The following is a 21850-nucleotide window of genomic DNA, read 5'->3' as shown; positions in this document are numbered from 1 at the left end:
TAAAATGGCTCTCTATGTAGAGGTTGCAATAAATTAGTCAGCGAAAATATTTAACGTATTGAGGGAAAAATTATCATTCGTGTTCATTATAATCATTGCTCATTTGCAAGCGCAGATGCTCAAATCTTCTTTATTCTCTATCAGTATGAGATTTATATAGAAATTACTGCCGTTTTTACAAATTTACCTTGAAAAAGGACGGGAAAATCATTGCGCTTTTTGTCTTAATTAAAGCCTTAGCATATTTTATTTATTTTGTGATTTATACAGTAATTATAATATTTTAAAATGGTTAGTTTTTCTGGTAAAGCACATATTAATGTGGTAAAGTGATCAAATGTTTAGGTCTTCATTTTCAGGGAAATAGAATTAATTCGTCCGTATACGTTTGCTCAATTCCGTAATGGTTATTTCCTTTATGCATTAGCACCTAATGATAAATTAGTGATGCATAATTGCCTGGTGTTTAAAATACCAGTACTGTACGAGTATAGCGTTATCGACATTGCAAGTCAAATCAAAGTATAAGAGATATTTGACATATAGATATAGGATATGTACTCTAAAAATATCAAATGGGATCTTCTACTTTCTGCTGTGCTCATTAGAAATAAGTAAACATTCTTTTTGGCTCGTTTTTCATGTATTTGTGATTTTATGTATAAAATTTTCTGATATATTTTTCTATTTCAGGTGAGTACCTGCCTTTCCCTGTACTGATGAAAGTGATACTCAGCTGCAAAGAAAATATTTTTTTTTGTTGCTACATTGGTGAGTAGGATAATTTGATACAATCTGTTATTTTCATCGGGCGCAATTCCCTTATCTTTAACATCGAATCAAGTCATTGGCATACACTTCTAAATGAATCCGAAAACAACTTTGCATAACGCTTTACCACTCAATTGAATTCAAATGCTCAGCGTAGTCGTGATCGTCGCGTGTTGCTTGATTTCCAAAAACATTTTTTGGAAAAGACTACTTTTTGAATTTTCAGAAAGAGTGATTTTATTTGTACCAAAATCGTCCCTCGCAGGAAGAGCGTTACCGCACTTGATGGCATGCATATCCGGAGGCTATCCCGTTAAATTGAAAAGGCTTTCATGTCGTTGCCAGTTCATGACTTGTGCAGTCTCGTCAATCGATAATTCCACGCCCAGCAATCAAACAACAATTAAATTCTCATCTAACTCTGATGTAGCTCTCCAGCCTGGTCATCACGGTGCTGGGCCATCAATCACAGACTCCGCTCTCTCGGTTGAAAATTACCTTTTCTGTTCGTTGGCGGCCTTAAAATACCTCGACCCCACCATTATTTCTAGCAAGCGCTCGGGCAAGCAGCAGATGGGACCGTAGGGGAAGGCGTGGTTGGCAGTAAATACTGCACAAGATCATCTCTCTGCCTTGCCTCACAAATGGATGTTGGGAAGGAGAAAATAACTGTTCGTTTACGGAGGGGAAACTTTTTCTACTCAGGGTAAACCTCCCTTGTTTAATTTGTGAAAGCATTGGTGATGCGGCTATTTTATTCTCCTGAATCGCATTTCTCAGATTTCTCAGGTATTGATTGGAGACGTGAAAAAGATAAGTTTTTTTCCGTATTGAGGTTATAAACTCGTATAGTATTAGAAATCGATAGCTTTTCCAACTCTTTTCACTTACACTATATAATATTATGCACCTTTATTCTTAGCCTCAGGTATTCTTCATTTTTTTCACTCAACAATACTTATATTCATTCGCTTTACTTCCGTTCTGTTGTACGACTCGACGAGAATTCCGACCGGTGCGTGTTCTAATGCGGATATTGCCTGAATATTTCTTAAATAAACTAGAAATTTCAGCAATGAATGGTCAGCATTTAAACGTAAAATTTGATGAATTGCTGCCTAATGAGGCTTATAATTCAGAATTTTGGTTATATGAATTTGAGACAAGCTGATTTTTTTCATTGAACATAAGAAGCAATCACAAATAGTGGCGATAGAAAATACTTCGTCTTTTACTCTTCTGGTGCCTATATGTAAGGTGCATTTAATAGGATGTTCGAGATACAGTTCATTTGACATTTTAGGTATCAGTCATTTATTTTTCTGCGACTTTCGAGAACATAAAGACCATTTATTCGCATTATTCTCATCCAGTCTAATCAGGTATCATTATACTTGATCGTTTCCTTCATAATTTGAAATTTCCGTTTCTTATGTATCATTCGTCTTCTTTTTTTTCTCGTTCCATTGCCAATACCATTTGTCATTCTTCTCTCACTCTCTCTCGCTCGCAGGAAATGATCTACTTTTTACCCTCGGTCCGCTACCCATTCAACTTCAGCTCCCTTGAGCATTAACCCTAGAACGACGGGCTGGGTCCAATGGACCCAGTTGGTAGTTTTGAAAGTTTATAATTATGTCAAAAATGCACGAAACTGATTTTGATGCCGTGGCTTTTCCTAAATATATGTCCTCTATAACATAGCAAGAAATAACGAGAATGGGCTCATTACATTTTATAGTATGCTACAAAGTTACATAGTGGACGGACTGGGTCCATTGGACCCAGTCGACTATTTTCAATGCTATGGGTAATTCATTTAAACTTATCAGCAATTTTCTTATTTACTTTGTATTTTTGGGAGATTTAATGTTTATGGAGATATAAACAAAGTCGTAGGCGATATTTATTACCGATTAGTGGGCATTTTTTATGGATTGGCTTGAAGCCTTTCATATACTCTTCTAATGTCACATTTAGAGTGACACAGTCAGAAACATGTATCCACATCGTTTCGTAATGGGTAGTTTTTGCAACTTTCTCTGGTTGGACGCACACGTGTGAATTATCTACATTCAGTCCCATAATCTGTTAGTTTTATATGTGAGACCGTTCATATAGCGTCTGCGGTGCTTTCGTGGTGGACAGTCAGAAGTTACGCTCGCAGGCTGGAGTGGTCTCGCTGCCTGCCGACATTTGTTGTTATACCAACTATCCAACTGAAGACCTCAAAGAATTTGAATTCCATTATTACATTTTGATACCATGCATGGTTGGTACAAAACTTTATGGATTAAATAAAAGACTATATTCCTTCAATCTCATGTACTTCTTCAGTATTTACCTCATTTACCAAATCGTTTACTCCTCAGATGGATCAGTTAGGTGAAGTGGTGGATTGATTTTCAACTACTATGATATACAGCAATGTCATTATTCCTATCTTTACAGGATACTTGGTGGTACCAAATTTTGTGTAGTGAGGTATTGATGTGACTGAATTCATAGAGTGGCTATTGGTAGACTCTGTAGTTGAGGAGCTAAGAATTCGGCGTCGCCATTTGGATATTACAGTCAAAATAACTATCAAGATATTTTTGAGGTAATAAGAAAAAAGGATTGTTTATAATTATTGAAAAAATTAGCTGTTCTGGCAAAACTATTGAACTCTTTGAATTGCTTGATGATATCAGAAACATAATACGAGACAGTGCTTTTCTCATTTTTACCTGAATTTACAACTAAGGAGTAGCACGAACAATGTTATCTTCCATTTATATCTAAGTAAAGTTTGGAATGAAAAATTGATAAATTTCATTGTAACTTTATTCGCAGGCTTGCGAATAGTGACACACATTTGGAGTGCATTCATCTAAAGATTGCAGAACGACGTGTTCAGCATCTAAATATACAGCGCTAACAGGAGGAGGGTAGTAGTGACTCCGGTGGAGATGAAGCCTAAAATGTTGAATAAGGATGGAGAAGAACTGAACATTGTCCGATTTTTCTTCATCTTTCTGAGAAGATGATAGAAATGCGAAAATAGGGAATTCCTATCGGGAGAAAATTTTATTTCACGCAATCTGAAAGAGGAGGGGTAAACAAAACATCATACCACTAAGAAGGGTAGAATGCGAAGGCGTAATATTTTGCGTCATATCCCGTGCGCCGTGCGGAATTTTTATTCTGTCTTCTGCTTTTTTGCTAATTTTGCGTCCTAACATCTTTGATGTTGTTAGCAAATGGACCACCATTGAAAGGCATATAGTTTTTCAAACTTTGTAGAATGAAGAAGATGACTGAAATAAATAAGGTTCTGCCATTGCTAATACATACCATTTTTACTAGTCAAAAATGAAAGTTTTTTTCACAACTTTGGAGTAAACTAGACGGGCGACCAATATGCAAAAGTTTATGGAGTCAAAAGTAATACTGCGGGTTATTTGATTTGATAATGCGACAGAAATGAGGAAAAGCAGAGGCGAAGACAAGTTGCAGACTATTAGAGAGATATTTGATGGGCGGAATGAATATTTGAAATATGCAATCGTGCCAGGATCCTGCATGACAGTTGACAAACAGTTATTGATGTTCCGTGGGCGCTGTACCTTTAGAGAGTTTGCATCATCAAAACGAGGAAAGTATGGAATTAAAATTTTGGCTGCAAGTCGTAGTAGTGATTCATACAAGTGGAATGTCCAAGTATACACAGGTAGAGAATCTCATAAAAGTCGAGAGGTCAATCAAGGGAAAAGATTAGTTACACGTATGGTTGAGGGATCAATCAGCCAGAAACATAAGTAGGTAGCCCAATACTTTCCAAAGGTTTAGCGATTGTAGAGATCATGAGGTAAAATAAACGAGGGATTCCACCCGAGCTCACGTCTATAAATGCCATACAGTCTACAGGATTTCCTAACAAAGTGGTATCTCATGAATATCATGGAATCCAAGAGAAATTCAAGTATCGGAAGAATTTGCATCGCGAAAAAGATAATGTGGCACACTCCTTGACAACCTTAGCAACCTAGGAAAATAAGTGTCGTAAGTGCAACTACAAAAGGGATAGAAAGACACGAACATCCTTTTCACAATGTGAACAAATTATATGCCAAGATCATTCAGAAATTTTATGCAATCAGTGCCTGTAATAGCATAACAGTTTTTAATAACTTTAGTAAATTCATCATACTTTTGTTTCATTAAATTTGTTATGTATCTAATTAATCATTGCAAAAAATCCATTTTGTAATTTGTGTTAATGTTACTGTGCTAATGAACATTCATAAAAATGGGAACGGTGGAGTGATATTTCTGGTAGAGGGGATAATATTATTCTCCGCTGCAGTAATAGCTTAAAACAAAATAATTTAATAATAATGAAGACGAAGAAATATGTTGAGGATGTAAGTAAGATGGAAACCATCATTTAACTCAGCCTAAATTCATCATAAACTGGTAATATTGTGGAAAAAACGTTTCAGGGTCCATTGGACCCAGTCAGGCTACTACGCGATAATTTTTTTTCAGTCTTCCTAGGGTTAAAGGAGCATGCCTCTTAAATAAATGGAAATTCCATGTCGTAAATATCCCGCGTATTGAACCTGCTAAAAATTCAAGGTATTACTAGATACTTTGAACAAATTTAGGTCGTAAATGCTACTTCTGAATCAATTTTAGTGTTTCGATGCCATACGATCTGCTCTGCCATTAGAAGAATTATTGCACAGTTGTATGCCGAATAATCATACACCCGCGCTCTCGCCGAAGATGGGTCGCGAGGCGCAAAAGGAAAATGGAGTCCATTGGAGGAGTCGCAAACATTTTCAAATATTTTCACTTAATAATGTAATAGAATTTTATTCTCTAACAAAATATCTTAGCGCTCTTATTTTAAAAAGGATTGAATTGCTCGAAAGAAGTTTCCGACATATTGTAACTTAATACTGCTATAAAGTTTCTCACAAATATCTGAGACTGGCAAAGTTCCTCATTCCCGGTTCCTACCGCGTCGGTTGCAGTGGCGATGGCAACAGTTTGGTTCTCGCATCTGAAATTTGAGCATATAATAAATAATGTATTCTGTTTTCAAAATAGCAAATATTTTTTATACTACAAAAATCTTTTCATGGTACTAATGTCAGCTTAACTTTCAAGATTTTCCAAGAAAAGAGAGAGCTGGGCGTTTTTTTTAATTTGGTCGTGTTTTAACCTCTATATCTAGGAAAGGGGATTTATCTTTGAGAAATGGTATGCTATATTTTGATCACCAATCGGCCAAGCGTATTTTTGTAAAGTATTGAGAAGATATATTTAAAAAGCTATTTTGGACTTAATTCTGGCGATTTTTGATTTGGATCCAAAGTACGGCATTTCTTCTTTGTGATGCTTAAACAGCGGTGCCTCTTTTCTTTTTAGCACGTAACCAAAACACTGTGCCTGACGGATTCAAAATATACTTTAACATTATTTGCAGCCCCCTATTGAATGAACCAAAGGTGTAGGTGTCATTCAGGGATGAGCCTATTGCCTTGGGCTGGGCTTATGTGGTAGGATAATTAAGTAACCCAATACTCTCTTTTACAAAGAGAGGGGGATGTGCCAAGGTCATGGTATCAAAAGTAGTGAGAATCGAATAAAATTTTAATGAGCGCACAGAATCGGAATTCGAGAGCACGCTCCGATGGGATAAATTCGCAGCAAGAATCCATTTACGTTCATTCAAGGCATTTGTTTCAGTGAAATATTTTTAAAGTAGGTCATGAGAAGATGTTCTTATTGAAAAGCCAAGCTCCTTTCCCTATGGCCGAAACTGCAGTGAGCAAAGGAGCTTCAGATACGTGAAATAGTTCGGATCAAAGATGATACGTAGGAAATATGCTGCCGGGAGTTAATTATCAAGTTCGAGTGAATTATTAAAATAAGGAAGAAATGGCTCAATAGAGTGAAAAAACCTTGTGAAGTGTTATTGACTGCCTTTGTAAATATTGCTGTCATTGCTATATCTACTATATGGACGTATTACAGTGAAAATATATTCGTAATGGCTGATCCCCTCTGTAGCCTCGCTGAAAATAATTTATCTCTCTAATGACGCGTAACGGTCATAATCATATAAATAGCTACTGTGCTCTCACAGCAATGCCATCATTATTTCGGAACTTTTAAGGTAGTGCAGTAGCTGTACAAACCATAATCCACACCTAGAAAAAAAGCGTTTTCTCCTCTATCTATGTTTACAGCAGGTGATGCTAAGCTTGTTCAAACAAAATGAATACTTAAATGTTCTCATATATTCGCAGTATTTAATCATCCTTTGCAAGTCACTCCCCTTTTCCTCTTCTAAAATAATTCAACTATTTACGGTGACTATGGTTTTTCCTCAGAAGAAAATTACTGTGATATAATGTATTATGATTGGGAAAAATACTTGTTCTATTTCAGCACTAAGAATGTTTTTCAAATACTCAACATGACTCTTTTTTCGGTGGAAATTCATCGGTATTAATATGCTTGTTAGCAATTTATTCGCATTCTCGAGACCCTGGTTTAAATCTTAACGCTGAGTATTTAAACCGGCTAATTGACTTACCACCCTTATCATTCATGTGACTGAAATCCTTCTTGAATACTTAGTGTAGCGTACAGGGTATTATAGCTTCCAGTCATATAGATGTCTCATCATATATAGATCCCTTTGCACCTACCTTCCAGCCTGGATTTTGTTGGAGTTCGATATTCTTTTCTTCTTCATATCATCTGCTTTTCATTCTTTCAGGATACATTTTTTCCCGGAGAAGTCATTAATGTACGAACCAGAAGTTATCAGAATAAGTTAAAGGGGTGAAACGCCCGGAGACATATTTTTTATGGGTATTTTATTCGTTTGCCCAACTGTTCATCTATTCCGCAATGTATTATTTTCCTGTAATTTTTAGCTAAAGGTAGTGATGACTTCCTTTTAGTTGTTTGATGACTTCCTTTCTTTCCCAGCTTATGATATAGTTAACTAAGGACTGTTTTAATTATCATTACGAATTACATTGTCTTGTATTAATAAGAATAATATTGTCTTCTATTCCGGTTATACAGTCTGGGTTTTCAATTATTTAGATTGCAATCGAAAGGACTAATTTTTCAGTGGGTAATCTCAAATGAGGAGCAACTATTAAGTAGTACCCAAGAGGTTTCAGAGTTATATATGTTCTTTCTAACCCGTGCAAAGTTTTGAGCAACGATAACCTAAAATTCTATAATTATCTCTTCATAAAAATGGATTGATACTTTATTAAACCCTTTATTATTTAATTAAGTGAGTTAAATATACCATTAAAAATAAAGAGATCGCCATTAAATGTGCAATCATTTGTTTTTCAAAGCGTAGAATTCGATTTCTGAGCCAGAGTGGAGTTACAAAAAAACTTGGATGCACCCATTATTCCATTTCCTACAAAACATTTCAATCACCATTTGATCCAAGGGGAAACGCAATCCATACTCTGCTGAAAGTCAGCTTCAGAAAGCACAAATACTCTGGTAGAACTTGGCGTAAATATAAGTTTTCCGTGAGGTGAAGAAAAAATTCCTTTTTTTTCAGAATTTATATCACTGAGACGTTCCTTTTAGATGGGAAGATATTATTCATCGTGAAAAAAAATATTCGCGTCTTTTCCTTTGAAATTAATAATGTGTGAGCAGAGAAGCTTGTCCTTTCTCAGCATGCATATCAAATTTGGCCTCCTTTGCCACGATTTCCTTTTATCTTTACGCGATAGTATATTTATAAATTTCTTTCTCGATACCCTCATAAACGAGGAGCGTGAGGCGAAAAATAAAAAAAGAAAACGACGGACACTTCCTCACTCCTGTCTTCCCTTGTTGAGTACCTACCTTTTCTTTCGCCGCCCGAACGCATGTTGCCATCGCCGCCTCCTCCCGTGTTTTAGGACCCGTTCTCGTCTTCACCCGCGACAAGGCAACCTCATTTAAAATGCCGCTCGCTCACCCCTTACCCCTCCTTTTCCTTCCCTCCCTTTCTCCCCCGCACACTCTCGTGGGTTCTCAACTGCTTCCAAAACATCCCCCCCTTCCCAACCCGTTTCATTTCCTCCGCAATCGGCATCCCACCCCGCGGCACGTGCCTTCGAGCCCTCTTCCCGCTCGACTTAATCTCCACAACTCTGCCCTCTCCATTCCCTTTAAATTGCAGTCACGTCTTGATATGACGCTTGAAAGTATTCTAACGGTAGGTCTATATGGAGCGAACCCCGGCCAATCTTTTCCTCAAAATAGGTATTCCCTCTTCAGTTTATTTGTTTTTAATAAATAAAAATATGCAATGGCGGTTACGATTGATAATTTGGATTCCAGTATCACCTTCTGACGATTCTGTTGATTTCTTTTTCTTCTTCAGTGAAACGATGGACATGAAGGTGGTTAGAAAATACAACTGGCAAATTCATATTCAATTGCTTGTTTTATTACTCGAAGGTACAATATGATCTAGACTAGACTGCATTCTACAGCATATTGTTGAGCAAGTGCACAAAGTTTTTCAATATCTAATATTGACAATAACAGCACTATTAGGTTTTCACGCTACATCATTAAAATTATCACATTAAAATCATAAAATTGAGGTGGTCACGGACTGCAAATTCCTGTAAGGCATTTCTACTTCTTTGCTGAACTAGAGCTGGAGACAGATCTTCAAGACTCACGGGGCCTTCCCATTTTTTATCCAATTTTATTGATCGTTTTTCGCATAATTATCGATGCACTTTTTTTTCAAATTCGATCGATTTCGGTAACGATTGAGTGACGTCTTGTTATCGTTATATTTGGGTTTACAGTTTAGTTTAAAATACGTGAAACATATTTCAACCATCAGAATGTCGAATATAATTGTTTCCGTTAGATATCAGTATACTCTTTTGGGTGGCTTAGGAAAAAATATTGCAAATATTTTGCCCTAAGTTTTCTAGGATATTTTCAATTATTTATTATGCAATTACTTATACCACTTATTTTAAAAGTAATTGTGTAATATCCAAGAAAACTTATAATGGAATACCACAAAGTTAATCATGAGTTAATGAATTCTATTTTTCCCGACTATTTAAGCCGAAGATTGGAAATAAATTGGTACGATATTTCGTGTGTGAATTGCACTTCATAATTGTCTCAATACCGTCATGTTTGTAACCTTTCTACACAAAGTTAACTGTTATTGTAAATTAACCGCAAACAACTGCTTTAGCAATCAATAAATGTTTCTCCCTTAGTACTCGCAGTGTAGGTGACGTTATACGCGGAATGGCAGCGGTACGCAAAACGACAAAGAGTGTAACTTCCGTCAGCCGTCCCTCACCCAGTCTGTGATTCCTTTCAAATACAGTGCGGTTGGCTTATCTATTTTTAAACTGGATGACATAAATTCACAACTATACAAATTCATATGGCCCTAGATGTTATTTATAGCATTATGGCGATGAATGGTCGAAGAACCAAAGTAAAAATAGCTCGAGGAATCGATATAACGATTGAGTGACGTCTTGTTATCGTTATATTTGGGTTTACAGTTTAGTTTAAAATACGTGAAACATATTTAACCCATCAGAATGTCGAAGAAAATTGTTTCCGTTAGGTATCAGCCCTCTTTTGGGTGGCTTTTCATTCTCCAGGTATGGGGAGCTCAACGATTCGGGGGAACAGATTTAAATTCCACTCTTGTCTCTCTTTGGTTAAGAGCATTTTCTGTTATGTAAAAAATTCCGTGACAACTCTTGTAATCGATTCTCATTTTCTTAATTTACATGGACGTCAACGTAGTAAACATATTGCTTCAGTGCACTGAACACCTACTTTCTTAAATACAATATAAAATGCCTTAATTTTCATTTTATCCCCCACGTACGCCTAGGATTCATACGAGTGCTCATTCTTCATTTTACTCAATTTATCCTCGTCGCTGCCGTTAGTATTGAAAAATGTCACTGGCGCCCGATCCGCTCGAGGCTGTCCACGTTTTCGGGAGGCTTATCGCCCACCTTGCATGGTCGCTCGCCAATTTCGCTTGCCTCCTCGCCGCCTTTCTCTCTTCGGGAGAGGATTTGAAATGGAGGGGGGGAAGGAAAGCTCCCGACACGGAGGGAAGGCGGTTGGGATGGAGATAGAGGTGGCGCGAATGTAGAGGCAGAGGTGCGGAAATAGTTTCGGCCGAGGACGTGCCGCAGGAAAGGTAGTTCCCGCCCGCTCCTTTGTGCCGCACCCGCCATCGGTCCCTAGAGGCAGTCGACTCATCTCTGGACGTCCATTGTTCAACGAGTATGGCGCTAGTCCCTTCAGATCCCGTTTAACGCGCTTTGTTTACCTATTAATCCGGCTGACCTTCGCAGCATTTGTCTCCCATTCCCTAAATTGGAGAGTCCTCGTCACTTGTCCTATTTCCACATTACACGGCCACATCTTCACTCCTGCCAACCGAGTAAAAATGTTTTTGTCGAAATTTTCCCTGCTATTAGAATGGACGCTTGTTAATAATCAATGGTGCTCAAGTTTGAAAATTGTACCTCGGTACATTCTCGAAGGTAGTTTTTCAAATTTGAAATTGTAAGTAGAACCAGTGGGATTAATGATATAAAATTTCTTGATCTTGAACAGCTTATGTATCTAGATAACGATGAAGCGCAGATGGTTGAAGCCAGAAATTAGAGGTGTGACCTTGACTGATTAAAAATGTGGTCAGACTAGGACTTAAACCCAGAACCTTCCGACCACCGGTCATATGTTCTACCTGTTACGCTACCTGGACGCTCATATTCACCATGGTTTCTGTAGGTGCTAAGGAGCAGAATGCCCCTTTGGGTGTACCCATAGGAAAGACCAATTGATGACAGAAAGGCAGCTCACCAAACAAAGGAATTGGACCGGATCACAATTGTGAAGGTAAATATAGAAGCATCCACACGATAGTCGGAGAGAGACTGAACACGGATTTCGAGGCTTGCTTTGCCCAAACTGAATAATCCAACGATGTCTATAAGATGCTCTAAAAGAATATTTTTTTTTACATTTGAGGTACACCAAATAATTTAATGCGGATAACTCCTCATCCCTCGGAAAATTTCAAGATGATAGCCCATATATTAAACAGTAGGTAATACGTCAGGAAATCAGATCAACCGAGCGTAAGTCATACCTCCTCTTAAACTTTCGTTTTCACCTTTATGCTTTATTGCGTAGGAATACATTTTCTCCTTGGTCAAATACGACCATTATATGAAAGGTTGGTGTTTTTTTAATAAAAAAACGAGCATCGCTGCGCGCTCTAACTATTTCCGCATTCTGAATTTCATTTCGTGAAATGCCACACGATGCTACACAAACCAGCCACCAGGAAAAGGAAATCGCTTCCCTCTCGGATATATATTCAAGGTTGTGAATGAATCGATGATTCGTCCAAAAATAAAACTTGGAGCTGAAATAATTTTCTGCATCTTCCAGTCGATTTCTTATCTCTATACGTTTCCTGAGTTCAAGCTATGAATTACCAAAAAATCACAGGGAAAATGATATCGACATTTCCAGAAAAAAAAACAAAAATGATACAAGCAATGTTCCAATACTTCATTCAGAGAGGGACTCACTCAGCGAAGGAAACGGGAATTTGCATGTTTCACACAAAGGTGCCTCCATTTCTTATATTTCCTTCCTTCCCTCAGTTGCTATTTATCGTGGAGAACATGTCGCGGCTTTCCAAGAAAAAATGAAAATCGCTTTGCCTTTACCGAGTTAAAGATGATAAAATTTCCACAACATTTGCGCAGAAAGCGTATTGTAAGTGTAAATAGCTTTATTTATTTCCATTGGGATCTTAGCTCTGTTAATCGTCTTAATATCATAAGTAATATTAAGGGTGATTTGAAAATGTAAAAAGGTGAAGAACTCAATTTAAAAGCTTAGGCTGGTCTCTTGAAATGAATATGATGCACGTTTTCTCAAGGGTGTAGTTTTTTGGCCAAGACATATTATTTTTTAGTAGATATGAATTGAAACTCTCTCTGACATCTCCCAAAGGTAAAGAGAGACTTACGATGTAAAATTTGAGCGCAATACATATCTAGGTTAATCACTAAACTATCTTGGGCTTTCGAAGCATCGAGTTTTCACTATTCACATACCTGGCCGAAGTTTCGGAGGCGATGCATGACTCCATCTTCAGGGAATAGTGGCAACTCGACAACGTTTCATACAGAAAACCAAGATAGCGAATTGATTTAGTTTAACCCCGGAAATCTGCCTTTTGGATATATGCAGTTTGGTTAGATCCGATAAATCTATTAAAAAAAACATACGCCATAGGTGAAAACTGAGGTAAATTAAATTGTGAGGGTATTGAAACCCCGAAAACCAAATTTTATTGAAAGAAAAACATAAGAATGCGGCCTTAGGACTTTTTTTACTTCACTCTTTTTTCGCCCCTTGTGCGGCGTAATAACGGATTCAGGAAAGTGGCTTTTAAGTATGCGAGACAACCACTGCGCGATGTCAAAAAATACATTGTCAAGCACCACGCCACCAAGTTGCGTCGTGCACAGGTAAACTAGAGGTTACCTGTGCACGACGAGTTACCCGGGAGGTAACTACAGCGGGTCGCGGATTTTCGTGAACTCGAAGCGCGAACGCACATCGCGATGCTTGGAAACCAGGAACACGAAGCTCCCATAAAGGCAAACAGCGCGCGTTCACGCCGTCTCTCATCACGCAGCGGTTCTTAAAAACCAGGACTTTAGATCGAGTATATAGATATTTTACTTATATTTCCAGGATCTTCATTAGGGCCCTTACATACATTAGGGTCCTTAATCCTTCAATGGATAGGTATATACATTGTGCTGTATCTTCATTACTCCTTCTCAGGAACTCTACATAAAAGTTTATCCACTTATCTCCTCCGGTAGAGCTCCATCCAGCGCGGCGATAAACGACCCACTACATACTTGAAAGCATTTTTATTTAACGAGTTTCCCCTCGCAATCTGCTTTGTTTTTGTCATTTATTTCAATCCTCTAGTCCTTTCTCTCGCTTTTCATTTTGCCTCTTACGCTTTCGACTCCGCTCTGCGTTCTATTCGAGTACCCTCTTCAGTGTCGGCACAATGGAACGGTAACCTAATCCGATGAAACGATGTTTTTAGAAACATCGCGAACGGAATGGCCTGATCACGACAGAGTTGGCAACTCATTCAGGAAACTGGTTTTCATATATTCGCCCCTCGACCGCGTTTATTTATGCCTCTCCTCGCCCGCGCGTTTTCTGTTATGTAGGAGGGAAGTCATTCATCTCTCTCAGCTACTCCTCGCTTATGTACCACCACACACGACAGTTGACCGGTCGACACCACACGTCATTCTCACGCGCGGCAAATCCGCCGCACCACCAACCTCTCCCTCCCACTGTTAGAGTCCTTACACTTGAGTGAATGTAAACAAGAAGGATTTCCGACTTTAGCGCATGCGACCAAGATTGAAACGCAAATTACAAGGTTTTGAATGCCAAAAGATATTCTGTTTGGTTAGGAACATAATTTCTCAGTTTAAATAAGTATTATTAATTGTTTACTAAATGCTAATTCAAAAAGTTTAGTAAATTTATTATGGTCTATCAAATAACCGTTCAATTCTTGCTTAATAAATCAGGATCACCGAAAAATCGCATTTACTTCTCTAAGCTATTTTAGCTGCCGACGCATCCTTCTTGCCCTTGGATTCATAATGGCTTTGAGAGGTAAAAAAGGTAAATACGACCTAACGTACAATACTACCGGGAAGCAAGTCAGTATGCCAGACAACATATTTTGGAAGCTGACGCCGAAATTTGAATGCTGTGGTGTTTGATTTACTTTTCTTTACGGAGTCACACGTATCTACAACAATTACAGCAGTGATAACGGCAAAATTGATTTATATATTTAATGTTCAGATATTACCGTCCTTTTAAACATAATTAAGTATAAAAATTAATATTTACAAAGTAGTATTGTATGGGATTTTCTTTTTAGAAGCATTTGATAGCAACCAAGTTATCCCATTTTCTATGATACAATTTAACTTGAGGGTACCCATGTTGTGTTCAGCGTTTGTCTACAGTGCAGCCACCGTGAGCCCTCAGTTTATTTTCACTCTTGGAAGTGAGGGGGACCTCCTACCGACCGACCGACCCCCCGCCCCTCCTGAGTCGCCTCCTCCCGAACCAAAGCCCAACCATCCTCGCTCCCTCCTCACGCATAAATCCCCCGTGCGCGCTCAAACACATTTCTCCCATGACGACCGAATCAGCGCCCGCATCTCATTTCCTACTTGCGAGGTCCCTCCAGATGACCGTTGAGGGCCTCTGGCATCCTCTCCACCCCGAATCACAACTCCCTCTACTTCCCGTTCCATGACTCTTGCCTTCTCTCCCTTCCCCCCCCCCCCAACTTCCTCTTCAAAAACCCCTTCATCGCATATGCATACCTTACGACTCCCCGAATTCTCATGCGCATTCCAGATTCTTGTTCCGCGGATCAACCTCGAGTATCCAAGACCATTGGCCATAAGTCATCTGCTTTCCTCTTCCTTGAAGCATGAAGGTCGTTACGGAGAGAAAGAGAGAGATACCTGCTCATCATGGAATATCCATTCCCATTCTCTCACTTTGTGATACAACCTTAACGTTGGTTAGGATAGGTGAGGGCATAGCTCAACCCATACTAAGCCTCAGGCGTGTGAATGCCAGAAAGTCAGTGTAGGGGATCTATTTTTGGGGTGTCCTAAGTTTTCACTTTGGTTTTGAATTCGGAACGTTCTCTCTTTGACTCGGCAATCTCCCCATTGGACCACTCCCTTCCATTCCTAGTTGTAGACATATTTTCGGGAAGCATTATTAAAGTTCTTGCCTACACAGAAGTGAAATATTAATGCCTCATTTATCCACTAGCAAGATACATTTTTATGTCTTGCCTACCAGCTGAATGTAGTGCTGTTCATATATCACATTATCAATTCCTGCTTATTCCATTATTTTTCATCGAAATCCCATGGAACAGTTATGAGGTTATTAAGGCTATACTGTAACATCATGCATGAATGTGGAAGAATACCTTCTCATTTTTTTTATTTTAACAACCCAATGTCAACGTAACTTAGCCCATAACCACTCTCTGCTATCAAAAACGTGATACAAGAAGTTTAATATCCACTCATGCCTGTAAAGTAGGTATTTTTTTCTGAACTTACATATCCAATAATCATTGAAAATATCTTGTCGGAGTGGTTTGCCTAATGTTTGGAAATTAAAGAACATCACGGGCTATGTCAGAGATAGGTATAACGTTGCATCAAAATTGGTCATACCTTGGTTGGTTGCCAAAATCCCTTGAGATTCGCCTCCGTATATATTTATTTTTGGCGTCAACTGATTAGGACAGCAGATTAAAGTCATACGCTATTAGGGTGCCTCTAAATAGGTTAAATGCACCTACGTCCTAGATTCCAGTGAATATTAGTAAGGTTAACCAGCAATAACTTTTTATACTATTATTAAAGTTTGTGCTCATTAGAGAAATTCAGATATAAGGTAAATGCGAACATTATAGTAATTTCCGCTGGGTTATGGATTAATATTATTATCCCGGAAGAAATCATATCAGATTTATTTGTGGACATCAATATTATGTCGAAGCATAACAGTGGTATTTTATCTATATCACATCTATATTACATCTACATATACGCAGAATCTGTCTCACGACTATAGCAAGACAGAATCGTTTGATTACGGTATAGGTGAACAAATTGTGCTAATAGGGAACAGCATGAGATGTGGGCGGATATTTATTTTCCCAGTCCTTTCATGAAACTAAGCCGCCTGTGCTTTAGATTTATGGCACCCTGATTTCCGAAACTAATTGAAGTCATATCCCACAACTATGAGCAATTGCTTGCAAGGGCAATTCGTCTAGGCATTTTCCATTACTATTCTATTACAGAATTATGAATGGCCCAATTAATTCAAATTTAGGAGGAGGTGTTTTTTTTTATATTAGGACGTTTCACTCACTCAATCTGTCGCCGTCCTTTTCCCGTCGCCCGAAATACGCGAGCACGGCTCCTTATCGATCGGAGTGGGAGAGAGCATCCCGGTTCACACGCGGGACTAAATTTATCTTTCTTTTTCGGCGCTCGGCCCCCCTACTTGGAAAATCACGTGGAAACCCTTGCATCGCAATCAATTATTGACCGCCCCGGACTCCCTACACACACTTACACCACTGACCTCTCCGCGTTCCGCCGCCGTTGCAAGGAGAGGCGAAGGATAAGAGGGGAACCTTCAGTCTCCCGATTGGGTACTCACGGCACACACACACAAAATTTTTAAAGCTTTTTTCACGTTCAAAATTCCCATGGAGCACCTTTTAGATCCCTGACGCCAGAGCTTTCGCATTTTTCTGCAATGTTCTCAGCGGCATAGTAAACTATACGATTACAAGCTCTCCCGGATCACAAGTATTAGGTGCAAGGTTTTCCATTTCGAGATCTTGGATTCAAGCTCCTACAGTGGCGAGTAATATTCAGTTCACAGCATGTGCATAGATATAGTAGGTGACTTAAATGTCGAAACAGTGGTTGGTATTCGTAAATTTTCCACGTGAAAAATACAAAAGTGCTTTCATTTCCCTATATCATGCTTCCACGAAATTAAGCTGAAGTCGTGGAACGTAGGAAGTACTTCGAACATATTTTATTACTCCTGGCGTCTCATTGGTCGTTATAAAGTGATTTCATGCACGGCTTAGAAGGTGGTGTTATGCACTGTTCCATCTTTAAAGATCGGATAGCAATTTTTTTACGCTTTCTAAGTCACACATTATATAGAGACAATGCGAGGTTACAATTCAGAGGACAAGTATACAGTTCTATTGACTTATATCCCTTTGTTCTCCGACTGAGTCGTAATTTGGGCTTGAATAGGTTTGAAAATTTTTGGAAAGGAGAATACGCTCCCACCGCATCTTTATTGTTGAAACATGAGCTTGCCTTTTTTGAAGTCACTGCTACTAGAGGAATCGGGAATCACCACAGCAGTTATTTTAGCATAAGAAAATTAGCACCGTTTATGAATTAGCATTTTCTTGCTTTAATTTGAGGTAATGTTTGTTAGGTTGACCAGGTAGTACAGTCCTGGCTGGATCTAAAACATATTCATTAGTTTCTATTCTTCATTCAAATATTCAACATGCATCCTCTCCTCTCAGCCTTTGTGTAATAACTTATTCTCCCTGAACCAAGTGATGGACGGGGTTAGTGCTTTAGCTTAGGATTATGAAGTAAGTACCTATTTTGTGAATTTCAGTAAAAATTTAATTGTTAATACGTAAACACTACACACGAATTCTTGTGACTTCTTACAGAAGTAAAGAGATAAAATATAAACCACCCGAAAACGTTCAAATGATATAATGCATCGCGAATAAGATACTATTCCACATATCTATCTTCTTCACTATGTTCATTCAAAGCAACTAGGTACTTCTCTGGCTTTGAACATCCATCGCATGTAACCTTTTATATGCACGTATCAAACTCATCAATCTTGGAACTTCTTTCAACCGGTCCCCCTGACCGATATTCCACAAGCTAGAGTGCAGAGCGGTGTTAGGCTGTGGACTAGGACGTGTACTCCATGCCTATTGCTGATATGCATTGCGAGCCACGCTCACCCTGATGCAATGTCTCTGTCCTTGCCACAAGAATCTCGCTAGTCCACCCACGTTCCTTGCATGACCTACGTTGCGGAGGACGCCTTCACTGAAAGCCGACCACTCGACCGGACCCATGGTCTCAGTGCTTCCCGTCCCTTAGGTCTTCCGCTGCTAACCCTCTTGTAGCCTGATGAAATGAAAGGCCTTATGCCTTGCTCCGCGTCACCTTGACCTCTTCCCTCAACACGCCATCATTCCTCGCCATCCGTCCCACTCAAAATTGACCCAAAATCACGGCAAACTCTTTCTTCTTCCACTCCGATTTATTCATCCTTTCTCTCTTGGGAGCGTGTTTATTCAAATGTTTTGGAAATAGAATCGTCATTATCTGCCTGAAATTTTCAATAAATATAAACTCAGGTCGTGATTTTTTTCCACGAATCCAATGAATACTTTCTTTCAAATTTTCCAGTTTACACTCCAACCTGACCTCAGGCCAAACATCATGAATGAAATATTGAAATTCTCTGCATACACTATTGAAGCGAATTTTAATTTTTTTCTCCAGCGAGACAAAGTTATATGACTACCAAATGCACAAGAGAGCATTATAAGCCATCTAACTGAAATACACACCAAAATATCGTCTACTAATACAAAATAGCTATGCAAACTTCAATACATTTTATCAAAATTACGTTGTCATTCAATAAATCAAAACTATGCGCATCAATTTGCCAATTGTGTGATACTAATATTGCGTACCCAAAAATAGGGACCTGCTAAAGTATCAGACATGAATTTCATTGGTCCATACTGGCCTGCAGTAGTTTTCAGTTCTTGAAATTTTGTGAACTTTTTCACAATCGAGCTTAGACAACTATTGCATTTGCATACTTCCACGCAAGCCGTATCATAATATGTGTGTCGGAATGTGGAAGGACACAAACCTTTTGCCTGTGACATGTCTGTTTGCATAAAATATCCCTGGCCTTAAGAGGAAATGCCCTAAATCAATGAATTCGTTCCTATCTGTCCGCCTAACCTTATGCACTCACTCCTCCTCCTTGGTCTCTATTTCCCGGCCCCCTCTACTTCCCCCCCCCAGTCGCCCCCTTGGCGTTCCCAGGACCGCCGCGCTCTTGGGCCGCACACCTGCTCTTGAGCGCGGTGGGGGAGAGAGCCGCGCCGCGCCGCACACACACCGCAGGCCAGGGGAGCAGCATCGGCTCCGAAGACGAGGCCGGAGCGGCGGCAAAGGGAGAGGGAGGGGCAGGTGGGAGCATATTATGAAGGAAGGGAGGTCGGGCGGACTTGAATTTCGGGGGTCGGGTGGGTTGAGCTAGAGGCATTCCAAGTGGAAGAAAGGGTGCGGGTTGTAGAGTGCTGTTATGTTTCGCAGAATTTTTACCCCCCCCTCTTCATCCCACACCCATTTGTTACTCAACATTTTTTTTCTCTCTCGGGCGTAATCTCTTAGCCTCTTCCCTCCGTATTAATTAGCCGAGTTAAAAAACGCTGAGAATCTCGACAGATAAGGAGATAAGGGGGAGAGGTCGTCGCGTTTTCAGAGCGGCTCGGGGTTAAGCAGCGCCACTCCTCCGCGACCCCGGTTCCTTCCCTTTCGCTCCTGCCTGGCCGGATGCGCGCCCCCAGGGTCACAGACTACTTCAAACTTGCTTCTTAGACGCAATTTTCCTCGCCACACGCGGTCCTTACCCCTACCCCTTCACCCCCGTTTGCAAAATTTTGTTCCGCGTGGACCATCTCCGGTAGTCGAGCAAGCGGCTGTGACCGAAAAATTTTGACTCGAGGGACTGTCCCCATTCAACTCCACCAATCATAAATCTCTCCTTCGTTTTATGAATAGCGTTAATTACATTCATAAATGGTTAGGAGATGATGGACCCTCTTAAGATGCGTTACTCATAGCATAAAGAGTAATGACAAGGAGTTTAGCGCTATTTCTGGTTGCCTTCTCAATTTACCGATGAAGGTAAAAGAAAATAGATGTAAAAGCGATAGGATTTGTCGTTTTGTTTGCTTTATTTAATAAAATTTTCATGAGAACGGTTCAAAGAAGTGGTTAGATGTGTGAAGATGGAAACATATGTTGCTGTAATGCCATAAAAAATGCAATTATGCATTTCACGACCCGGGTGTATCTACATTGTAGCGTCGTAAGTAAATGAGACCAAAAAGTCGCTTATTGACGCATCCTTATGCTATGCAAAAGTCAGGCCATGTGAGGTATGTTTCATCTCCAAAGTGGAAATTCCTTAGTTTTAACCCAAGTACCTCTGTACACATGTCCAAATACAAAGTATTAAGGCCTGTTTACGCGGTACACTAACAAGTACGGGTTAATTTCTAAATGTATGAACGCGAGAATAAACGACAAAATGCACCCTGTAACCTCCCAACTTGTGCGAATGCATGCACAGAAAATAGAACCTGTTCTATGCATTCGTGCATGTTCCGTTCCGGTCCGCAAAAATCATTTATGCAAACAGACTCGTACGTGTTAATGTACCGTGTAAACAGGCCTTTAGATCTAGTATGGTGTAAAGTTATGGCGTGAGAGATTTATTGCGCTCAAATCAATCATTACATGATAATTTCCGCATACACAACAATTTTCTGAATTTTCTTTCAAGGAATATCGAGGAGGTAAATATTAACGACCGGCAATTTTTTGGGTGACAAAGAGAAGAATATGATTGCATTGCGCGGGAAAAAGAGGGAACGGAAGGCGTTCATGGAAGTGATATTTTTTTCTGGGACTTAGTTTTTATTTACATTTCTTTGCCTCACTTCATTCCATCTGCCGATACACTTTCTCTTCCCAGCTACGTCTTCATCAATCCTCGCGTCAGATTTTTTGCGCTTCCTCTCGTGGGGGCGAACGAAATCTCTCCACACCCACCCAACCATCACACTCCACCTCTATACCCACGAACCACCATTACTACCACTCCTTCTTGCCATCCGCATCTCAAAATTCCTTCACCCGCATCCCGGAAAGAGAAAACCCCAAGCTAGTATCCCCCGAAACCCGTGACGGTGCGTGGTCGCGCTCTGAGACGTCTGTCAATTGTGTATATTTATTTCTTTCTTTTTTATCGAAAAAAAAGGTGAGAAGGTCCATCAAGACGAAGTGAGAGATGTGTATAGTTGAGGTGGAGGGAGAGAGGAGAGAATGTGGAGGGAGTGGGGGCGGTAGGAGAGGAGTGGGGGAGGAGTGCTTCACGTAGCGTGCGCGGGGGTGAGGGGGGTGGGAGGGGATGGAGGAGGAGAAGGGGGGAGGGAGTTAGAGAGAGGGAGCGCTTATTATTG

General features: G+C 39.6%; 1 protein-coding gene across 2 annotated transcripts in view; it reads left to right on the top strand.

Moving 5' to 3' along the window:
• Window positions 1-21850, top strand: part of LOC124157648 (cAMP-specific 3',5'-cyclic phosphodiesterase-like) — a 970120-nt gene that overhangs the window by 108274 nt on the left and 839996 nt on the right. The window lies entirely within an intron of this gene.

This window comes from Ischnura elegans, chromosome 1, assembly GCF_921293095.1.
Source record: "Ischnura elegans chromosome 1, ioIscEleg1.1, whole genome shotgun sequence".
NCBI classification, from domain to species: Eukaryota; Metazoa; Arthropoda; class Insecta; order Odonata; family Coenagrionidae; genus Ischnura; species Ischnura elegans.
This window is presented reverse-complemented; position numbering and strand designations above follow the sequence as displayed.